The sequence below is a fragment of the Apium graveolens genome, chromosome 5, assembly GCF_009905375.1.
Source record: "Apium graveolens cultivar Ventura chromosome 5, ASM990537v1, whole genome shotgun sequence".
Lineage (NCBI taxonomy): Eukaryota > Viridiplantae > Streptophyta > Magnoliopsida > Apiales > Apiaceae > Apium > Apium graveolens.
This window is the reverse complement of record NC_133651.1, coordinates 163894530-163904472: the sequence shown is the minus strand read 5'-3', so window position 1 is coordinate 163904472 and position 9943 is coordinate 163894530. Positions and strand designations below refer to the sequence as shown.

The window sequence follows — 9943 nt, the reverse complement described above, 5'->3', positions numbered from 1 at the left end:
AACTTCCACACTGTGCGCGACTGATAGAGGGTAGCCACAATCAAATCCAAATCAAAATCCCCGGGGTCTTCTCATTCCAATTCTCCTCTGTGGGCTTCCGTTATCGCTACCCAATAACATGGTGAATCGCCTCCGGCTTATAATCCATAGTAAGCCCACGAACAACAGTAAACCCATTCTTTTCAGCCTTGGCATTCGCATAAAACTCGCGAACCACACTCATTGGAACCGCCTCCGGCGACTCACAAAAAAAATCCACCCCTTCTCCGTAATCATCGGCAATAACTCACCATCCCTCCCCGATGGTAAAAATCCCCTCTCCTTCAAAATGCTTAGTCAGAAGCCTAGTATACTCCTCAGCAGCCCTATCCATCAAACGAGGTCTCGCAGCATTCCCCTCGAAGAATCAGCAGTAGAATGGTGCTACTGCTATCAATAGTTCGGGATCTCTTAGGTACCATTGAAACTGAGAAAAAGTGTTTAGGAGTTGTGTTTTGAGTGCAGGAGAGTTTTGAAGTTGAAAGTATATGGGAGTATATATGGAGGGTTGTGTGTATATATAGGGTAGGATTTAGGGTTAGAATTAGAGTAGGGTGGGATTGTGGGATAGAAAACGTGGAATTGTGGGAGAGAAATCGTGGGTTTTTTATGTTTTTTTAGGTTTTTCTGATTATTTTATGGTTTTTTATAACGAAAAAAAAATTCTGGCAGAAGGATCCTGAGCGGCCGCCCAGGATCTCCAATTGGGCGCCCTAGACTCTGAGCGGAGCGCCCCCCAAGATTCCTGAGCGGGCGCCCAAGGGTTTCTGGAAAAAACTTTTTTTTCTGCCCAATTTTCTGATTTTTTTGGGTTTTTTGGATATGGTACTAACTTCTAAAGGTTCCTAAAGGTTAAAGTCTTGGGTTGCCTCCCATAAGCACTTCTTTTACATCATTAGCTTGACATTAGTACTCCGATCAAGTTGACAAAAAACGGCACTAACCTCTTCCCGGTTTTCCGTGTCCCCATAGTAATGCATTAATCGCTGACCATTAACCTTGAATGCTTGGTCCGGATCGTTCTCAAAAATCTCCACCGCTCTATGTGGAAATAAAGTTTTGACGATAAAAGGTCCAGACCTCCTTGATTTCAACTTTCCAGGAAAATGTCGGAGACGAGAGTTGAATAAAAGAACTTGTTGCCCCGGCATGAATGACTTGGAGATAGCTTCCTGTCGTGCCACCTTTTTACTTTTTCCTTGTACATTTTGTTGTTCACATATGCTTGAAGTCGAAATTCATCAAGTTCATTTAACTGAAGCATTCGCTTCTTCCCAGCTGCATCTAGATCAAGGTTCAACTTCTTCAACGCCCAATAAGCCTTATGCTCAAGCTCCGCAGGTAAATGACATCCCTTACCATAAACAAGTTGAAACGGGGACATCCAAGTGGAGTCTTGTATGCTGTTCTATAAACCCAAAGCTTCATCGAGCTTTAAAGCCCAATCTTCCTTGACGGATAAACAACTTTCTCTAGAATGCGCTTGATCTCTCTATTAGACACTTCAGCTTGACCATTAGTTTGCGGATGATAGGCAGTAGCAACACGATGATTCATATTGTAGCGCTGCATCATAAAAGTGAACTTACGATAGCAGAAATGCGACCCCTCATCACTTATGATTACCCGTGGCATTTTAAACCTTGTGAATATCGCTTTGGAGAAAACTCAACACTACCTTTGCATCATTTGTCGGTAGAGCCTTGACTTCTACCCATTTCAAGACTATCTACTGCCAGCAAGATGTACTGATTATTGCAGGACGAGATAAATGGTCCCATGAAATCGATTCCCCAAACATCAAAGACCTCGACTTCAAGCATCACATTTAAAGGCATCTCATCCTTTCTAGTAAGATTCCCCACTCTTTGGCAATGATCACACCTTAAAATGAACTGATGCGCATCCTTAAACAAAGGCCAGAAAAAACCTGCTTGCAAAATACGAGCTGCCGTCTTTTCACCACATAATGTCCACCATAAACTGTGGAATGGCAGTCTCGTAATATCCCTCCATCTCACAGAATGGGATACATCTCCTGATGATCTGGTAGCTCCCTGTCTAAACAAATGGTTCATCCCACATGTACCACTTCACCTCATGCAGAAACTTCTTTTTTGAGCTGCATTCATATTAGGAGGCATTATATTGCTGACAAGATAGTTCACAATATTTGCGAACCATGGCTCTTCCTCTGAACTGTGAACAACTGCTCATCTGGAAAAGATTCGTTGATCAATGTCTTATCATGTGAAGTCGAACCGGGATTCTCCAATCTAGAGAGATGGTCAGCTACTTGATTCTCAGTACCTTTTGATCCTTGATCTCTAACTCAAATTCCTGTAGCAAGAGCACCCAACGAATAAGTCTAGGCTTTGAATCCTTCTTTGAGACCAAATAGTGAATGACAACATGATCAGTGAATACTGTCACCTTTGTCCCAAGCAGATAAGATCGAAATTTTTCGAAACCAAAGACTATAGCCAAGAGCTCCTTCTCAGTAGTGGTGTAGTTCATTTGAGCTCCATTTAGAGTCTTACTAGCATAATAGACCACATGAAAAAGATTATTCTTGCGCTGCCCAAGAACTGCTCCCACTGCATAATCACTCGCATCACACATCATCTCAAAAGGTTCTGTCCAATCAGTGCCGTAATAACTGGTGCAGTTATCAAACTCTTCTTGAGAATCTCGAATGCCGCCAAGCTTCATCATTAAATTTGAAAGGCACATCTTTCTCGAGCAAGTTGCACAACGGCTTAGATATCTTCGAGAAGTCCTTGATGAAACGCAGATAAAAACCCGTATGACCAAAAAAACTACGGATTCCTTTCACAGAAATAGTGGTGAAAGAGTTTCAATGACTCTCACCTTGGCTTTGTCCACCTCAAGACCCTTGCTAGAGACTTGAATGCCCAAAAATATGCCGTCACCTCACCATAAAGTAGACATTTTTTCCCAATTGAGCACCAAATTAGTTTCCATACACCTTTTGAGCACCGAAGGAGATTATTCAACAGTCATCATAACGAATGACCAAAGACGGAGAAGTCATCCATGAACACTTCGACATTGTTTCCAATCATATCAGAGAATATAGCCATCATACATCTCTGAAAAGTTGGAAGGTGTACCATATAAGCCAAACGAAACTCTGTGAAAAGCAAACGTGCCAAATGGACAACTGAAGGTAGTCTTTTCTTGATCTTCTGGTGTAATGCAAATCTGATTATACCCCGAATAGCCATCCAAAGACAATAATACTCATGACCAGCCAACATGTCAATCATCTGATCAATAAATGGAAGAGGGAAGTGATCCTTTCTCGTGGCTTGTTCACTTTCTGTAATCCATGCATACTCTCCTGTCTGTGACTGTTTCGGTGGGGATGAGGTCATTCTTATCATTTGCTACCACAGGTATACCTCATTTCTTAGTACATCATGCACGGCTCACCCAAGAACTGTCAGAAATAGGATATATGATTCCTGCATCTAGCCACTCAGAATCTCTTCCTTCACCACTTATTTCATGATCGATTAAGTCTTCGCTGTTGCTCAACAGTCGGCTTACTACCTTCCTCTAGCAGAATTTTATGCATACAGTACGAAGGGCTGACCCCTTTATATCTGCTATAGTCCATCCGATGGCTGATTTGAATTCTCCTAAAATCCTCAAGAGCTTGTCCTCTCACTACCTGAAAGGTCAGATGCAATATAATAGGTAAGTAGATGCATCTCCTAAAAAGCATACCTCAAGTGTTTCAGGCAATGGTTAAGCTCCAAAGTAGGTGTTTCCTCAATAGATGGTTTGAGCTTTCCTTCAGCATTCTTGAGATCAGTAGTACCAAGAGATTCAAATGGCATGTCTAGCTTTCGCCTCCAAGGAGAAGCATTTAGATATTGTAGTTGCTCAATTGCATCCTCTCGTTATGTCAAATTCCCCAACTAAGGCTTTCTCTAAGGCATCAGACATTAGCATATGATAAGTTCTGAAGTTATCGCATAATCAATCAAATCCACCTTTAAGCCTCCCGTCTTCTTTGAGGGAATTTCATTGCCTTGAATACATTGAATGTCACATCCTGATCCTGACCCCTCGATAGTAAGTTCACCTTTCTGCACATCTATCAAGGTACGGCCTGTAGCCAGAAAGGCTTCCTAGATTATGGGAATCTCTTATCTTCCTCGAATCCAAAAAGACAAAGTTTGCAGGGAAGAGAGCTATCCACCTTTACTACACGTCCTCCACGATGCCTCGTGGGTATGTAATAGAACGATCAGCCAATTGTAGAGACATGTAGATGGGCTTTGGATCGGGAAAATTTAACTTTACGAAGATAGACAATGGCATCAGATTGATGCTTGCTCCCAAATTGCACAGGCACTTGTCGAAAGACAACTTGCCAATGGTGCAAGAAATGGTGAAGCTAACTGGATCTTTAAGGCTTTTGAGGTAATTTTTGTTGCAGCACAGCACTGCACTCTTCCGTTAGAGCAACGTCTCAAGGTCATCCAATTTCACCTTCCTGAAAGAATACTCTTCAGGAATTTTGCATAACTAGGCATTTGCTCCAGAGCCTTAGCGAAAGGTATGTTGATGTGAAGGTTCTTGAACACCTCCAGAAACTTACCGAACTGTTTATCAAATTTTTGTAGTTACAATTTCTTAAGGAACAGGTGGTAGAGGATAGAGCTGTTTCTCCCCCTGTATTACCCTCAGGTAGAGTGTGTTCAATATTAGTCTTCCTTGGTTCCGCCGCCTTTCCTCCTTTTGCTTCTCTTCTTCATCAACAACTTTAGCGTCTCCATCTTCGCTTTTTTTCAGCATCAACAACTTTCCAGACCTTAAGGTGACAGCCTTTACTTGCTTCTTAGCTTCCTTCCTGCCTGGCACTTCAGTATCGCTAGGAAGTGTTCCAGGTTGACGATATGAGCATAGCATTGGCTAATTGACCGATTTGATTTTCCAAGGTCGTGATAGAAACAGCCCTGACTTTTGCACAACAGCTTGAGCTTCCTCGAAATCAAGCACTAGAAGTGGAGCAGCACCTCCTTATTGAGGATATGATTGCTTTGATCATAATGATGTGGTTGCTGGAATCCAGCCCGATTAAATTACTTAATGATAGGCTGCTGATAGTGGTTGGTGAACAACATTCTGATTATTACTCCAATTGAAATTGGGATGATTTCTATTGTTAGGGATGATAGGTAGCTGGCACAGGCTGCTGTGGTCGCTAATAATTGTTCACATACTGAACAAATTCATTAACAAGAGAACACTGATCCGTAGCATGAGAACCTGCAAAAAGCTCACAGACCATAGCTATCTGATTGACTCCATAGTTGGCTAAAGAATCGACCTTCAAAGATAGTGCTTGGAGCTGCGTTGGCAATAGCTGTAGCTCATCGACTTCCAGAATACCTGCTACCTTCCCAGACATCATCCTTTGAGTTGGGTTTTGATGCTCATTTGCAGCCATAGTTTCAATAAGATTATAAGCATCAGTATAGCTTTTGGCCCTCAAGGCGCCTCCAGTTGCTGCATCGGGCATGGGCCGAGATTGGCCCCCAAACCATTATAGAAACCAGTGATCACCATCCAGTCAGGCATACCATGATGTGGACATTCCTCAACATCTCCTTGTAGCGCTCCCAAGCTTCACACATAGATTCTGTTGGTTGCTGCGCAAATTGAGTAAGAGCACTCCTTATAGCTATAGTCTTCGCTATTGGATAGAACTTCACTAGAAACTTTTGTAGAAGATCTTGCCAAGTAGTGATGGACCCAGTTGGTTCAGGATGTAACCAGTCCCTTAGCTTTATCCCTCAGAGAGAATGGGAAAAGCCTCAGCTTGATAGCCTCATCAGTCACACCATTATATTTGAAAGTACTACAGATCTCAACAAAATTCCTGATATGCATGTTGGGGTCTCAGTCGCAGCACCTCCGAAAGAAACAGAATTCCGCACCATCTGAATAGTGCCCGGCTTTATTTCAAAGTATTAGCCTGAATAGCCGGATGAAGGATGCTTGACTGAATGTCATCAATTTTAGGACGAGAAAAGTCCATAAGAGCTGGATCTGCTATTGGAACTATACGATCACCCATGATTACTGGTTCTTTCTGCTCACCTCTCTTTATTCGAATCTTCAAAATCTATCTTCTCCGAATATCAAGAACTGAAAGGCATATGTCATAGCCTACTCGTTTATTCGAGTATGTAACTCAACTCAAATAAGAATGTAATAAGTAAATAGTGGATCAATCATCAGAGAGATCTCACAAAGTAACATTGTCAAAGAATAAAGAAACATTGTTCATCTGCAGACTTGGTGATTCACTGGAAGAAGTTCAAGAATTTGATCATGCCTCAGTGATATAATCAAGATCGTGGATTAATCAAGTGACAGAGATCTCGTCAGGGTATCATTTATTACAAGGATTCAATCAGAACATCAAAGTCAAGACATGAAGAAACGTCACGAAAGTTAGTCACTCATGAACCAGACAGTACATCGAGTGTCAGCATTGAAGTGGCAGAATTGATTCATAAGTCTCCGTGACTTTCAGAAGATTGTCAGAAGAATGGATGCTGCTCAGCGTTAGTATAATTCTCTATTAATTAATTAAGTCATATAATTTAATTAAGAAATAAATTATATCTGCAAGGATTAATTTATTGATTAATTGAATTAAATTTATTAATCAATTCTGAATTAATATTAAGGTTTTTCAGAATTTTAATTGGTTAAATCTGTTTTAATTCTAAAAAGACAACTGATTGTACTAGTATGACAATCGGTATGACAATTGATAGTCATACCGAATGTCATGCTAATTCAGTTGATTGTCTTGATAGAATTATTATTTAGATTAAAATCACTTATTAATTCAGTAAAACAATTTCATTTGAACTAATATGACAATCGGTATGACAATCAATAGTCATACCGAAAGTCTTGCTAGTTCATTTAATTGTCTTGCTAGCTCTAAAAGATTGTCACACCGAAAGTATATTGGACAAAGGATTGTCTTACCAGTTCATTGATCTCGGCTGTGTGATTAAAAAGAAGCAGAAGCATCCAATTTACTTACTTACACAGAAAAGCAATCAAACAGAAGCCAAGAACAAAACAGAGAACAAGCATCCAATATTTCATCTTATCTGCTAATTCAAGATTACAATTTTCTAGCTTGTAAAGTTAAATCCAATCACTAGAAATCACTCTCTGTTCTTGTGTATCAATCTAGCGGATTAAAATCCCTAGAACTTAATCTCAAATCGCATTTAGCATTTGATCTTTTAATTACAAAAATAGAAAAAAGTTCATGTCGAATTTATTCTAGATTTGTAATAATTGATTTGAGATTAATCCCTTGTAACCGATACCGTAGTTGTAACACCTTTCAAGTTTAATAAAAGTTTTATTTAACTTGAATTTGTTTCACAATTTTATTCCGCATTTTATTCGACTAAACGATATTGTTTGCATTCAACCCCCCCTTCTACAAACAAATTGGGACCTAACAATTGGTATCAGAGCCTTCTGATTAACGTACAAATCTAGATCCTAGACTTTTGTGTTTCTTTCACTTCTTGAATTTTTATTCACTCAAAAAATTCATAATGACTACACAAAAAGTTGGAACCGTTAAAATTCCACTTTTCGATAAAGAAAATTATGTTATGTGGAAGAAGAAGATGCTACTGTTTTTACAGGTTGCTAATCCCAAATATTTGCAAGTGTTGAAGAAGGGTCCAAAAATTCCTATGGTTATGGAACCAGAGGTAATAGAAAATGATGTGGTGATCACCAAAGCGAGAACTTATGTGAAGGATCCTGAGGACTTCTCTCCTGCTGAAATAGAAGAAGCTTCCCTGGATGCTAGCCTTCAATTAATCTTAGTAGATTCCCTTAATCCCTGATGAATAGACATGTGATGAATTGTAAAGATTCCAACATATCTGGGAAACTATTGAGATTATTAATGAAGGCACAGAGGAAGTTAGGGAGAACAAACTAGAAATCCTAACCTCTGAATATGAATATTTCAAATCAAATCCAGGAGAAGGAATCACTGAAGTGTTTGAGAGGTACAATGCATTGATCAACAACCTGAACATTAATGGTAAATACTATTCCATCAGGGAGGTCAACAAAAGTTCCTTTTAACACTGCCAACTCATCTCGAACATAGAATCACTGCCATAAGAGAAGCAAGAGATCTGAGTGAGATTTCTTTGGAAAGGCTCTATGGTGTGTTGAAGACTTATGAGTTGGAGCAGATTCAGCAGAAGGAAGTTTACGGGAAAGGAAGAGTGGTCAGCACGTCTACTGCTCTAGTAGCTGATGAACAACAACAACAACCACAATATCAACAACAATCTCAACAGTCAGAAAAGAATGGTACAGTCTTCCAAGGTTGAAGATAATGTGATAGTAGCAGAATTTGATTCTCCTACTATAAATCAATCAGGAGATGATTATTATTCCTTGGAAGAACTGGAGCAATTGGAGGATGAGTCAATGGCCCTGATTGTCAAGAGATTCTCAAATGTCAGATTCAAAAGGAATCCCAAGTTCAAGTACAAGTCCAACTACAACAGATTCCAGAAAGGTGGATCTTCATCCTCTAACACCAGCAGTGGTGGGTATAAAACAGGGATGGTTGATCGAAGCACCATTCGATGCTTCAACTGTAATGAGTTGGGACACTTTGCCACAGAATGCAGAAAAGCCAAAACAAGCTAGGAAGAACTCTTACGATTCTAATCAGAAGAGTAAATCTGAAAGGGCGTACCTGGCAAAGGGAAGAAGCTGGGATGATACTGACAGTGAAGATGAAGAAGTTGGGAATCTTGCTCTCATGGCTAGTAATGCAAGCACCTCATCGTCAAGAAAAGAGGTAAAACTTTATGATGCTGAAATGGTTTATCATCTAAGAGGTAACTTAGATTGTGCTCGTCATGATAATGAATTGTTAAATCAACAAATCAAAGACCTTGAGAAAGAGGTCAATGAATTAAGACTTGTGCACATTAATCAAGATAAACTTAAAGAACAAGTATCTTTTCTAGAGAATAGAGTTGACTGTTATAGACAACTCGAAACTATTCTCAAAGATAAGATCACCGGTCTTGAGGCTAAGGTTAAAGCTTACTTTAATTCTTGTTCGAAGTCCAAAGAGTTTTACAATAAGCAAGCTGTTAATCAAACACATGGAATAGGTTATGATTACAATGCTGCTATTGGAAAATTAGGCATAAACTCCCCTCCTCATGTATGTGCTAAAGGCAGGGAAGTACCACATGTGCTTAAGGGTGTTGATGAACCCCTCTATAAAGAATCAATTGCTGAACCATTTGATGAGACCTCTTTTATTATTCAAGAAGAAATCCGTGCTGAAGATAATGCTAATGGGAAAGCTGTCTCCAAGTCAAGTGTGTCAAAAGTTCCAGTCAAGGTTGTGAAAGCAACTGAGACTAACTCAGACACACATGAGTTGGATAACACAAATGCCATGTCTACCATGCATAAGTTGCCTATTGTTAATCCTTCTCATAAAGCATGTGGTGTTCCTGATTGTATGTCTTGTGCTTTTAATCTGTTGTTTGCTTATTTTAATGGTAAGCATGTTTCTAATGATAAGACTACTCCTCGTCAGCATGTGAATAATAGAAAGCATGATAGGTCTAAGACTGCTAGTCCTCCTAAAGCTAGAAAGGAGACTTTTGTACCTAAGCCTAAACAGAAATTTGATAAGGCTGTTTTAAAGGTCAAATGTTCAGTCATTGAGAATGTTGAGAATAGTGAAATTAAGAATGTTGTTTTGCCTGATAAAGGCCAATTTTACAAGTATGCCGGACCCAGCCAAGCTTGGGTTCCGAAGAAGTTC

The 9943-nt window shown here is 39.7% G+C and overlaps 1 non-coding gene across 1 annotated transcript; it reads left to right on the top strand.

Annotated features, from left to right (window-relative positions):
* Nucleotides 1-5653: 5653 nt before the first annotated feature.
* LOC141662868 (small nucleolar RNA R71) lies at nucleotides 5654-5759 on the top strand. The gene has a single exon (XR_012550967.1). It is a non-coding gene; the product is annotated as a small nucleolar RNA R71 (small nucleolar RNA).
* Nucleotides 5760-9943: the final 4184 nt, after the last annotated feature.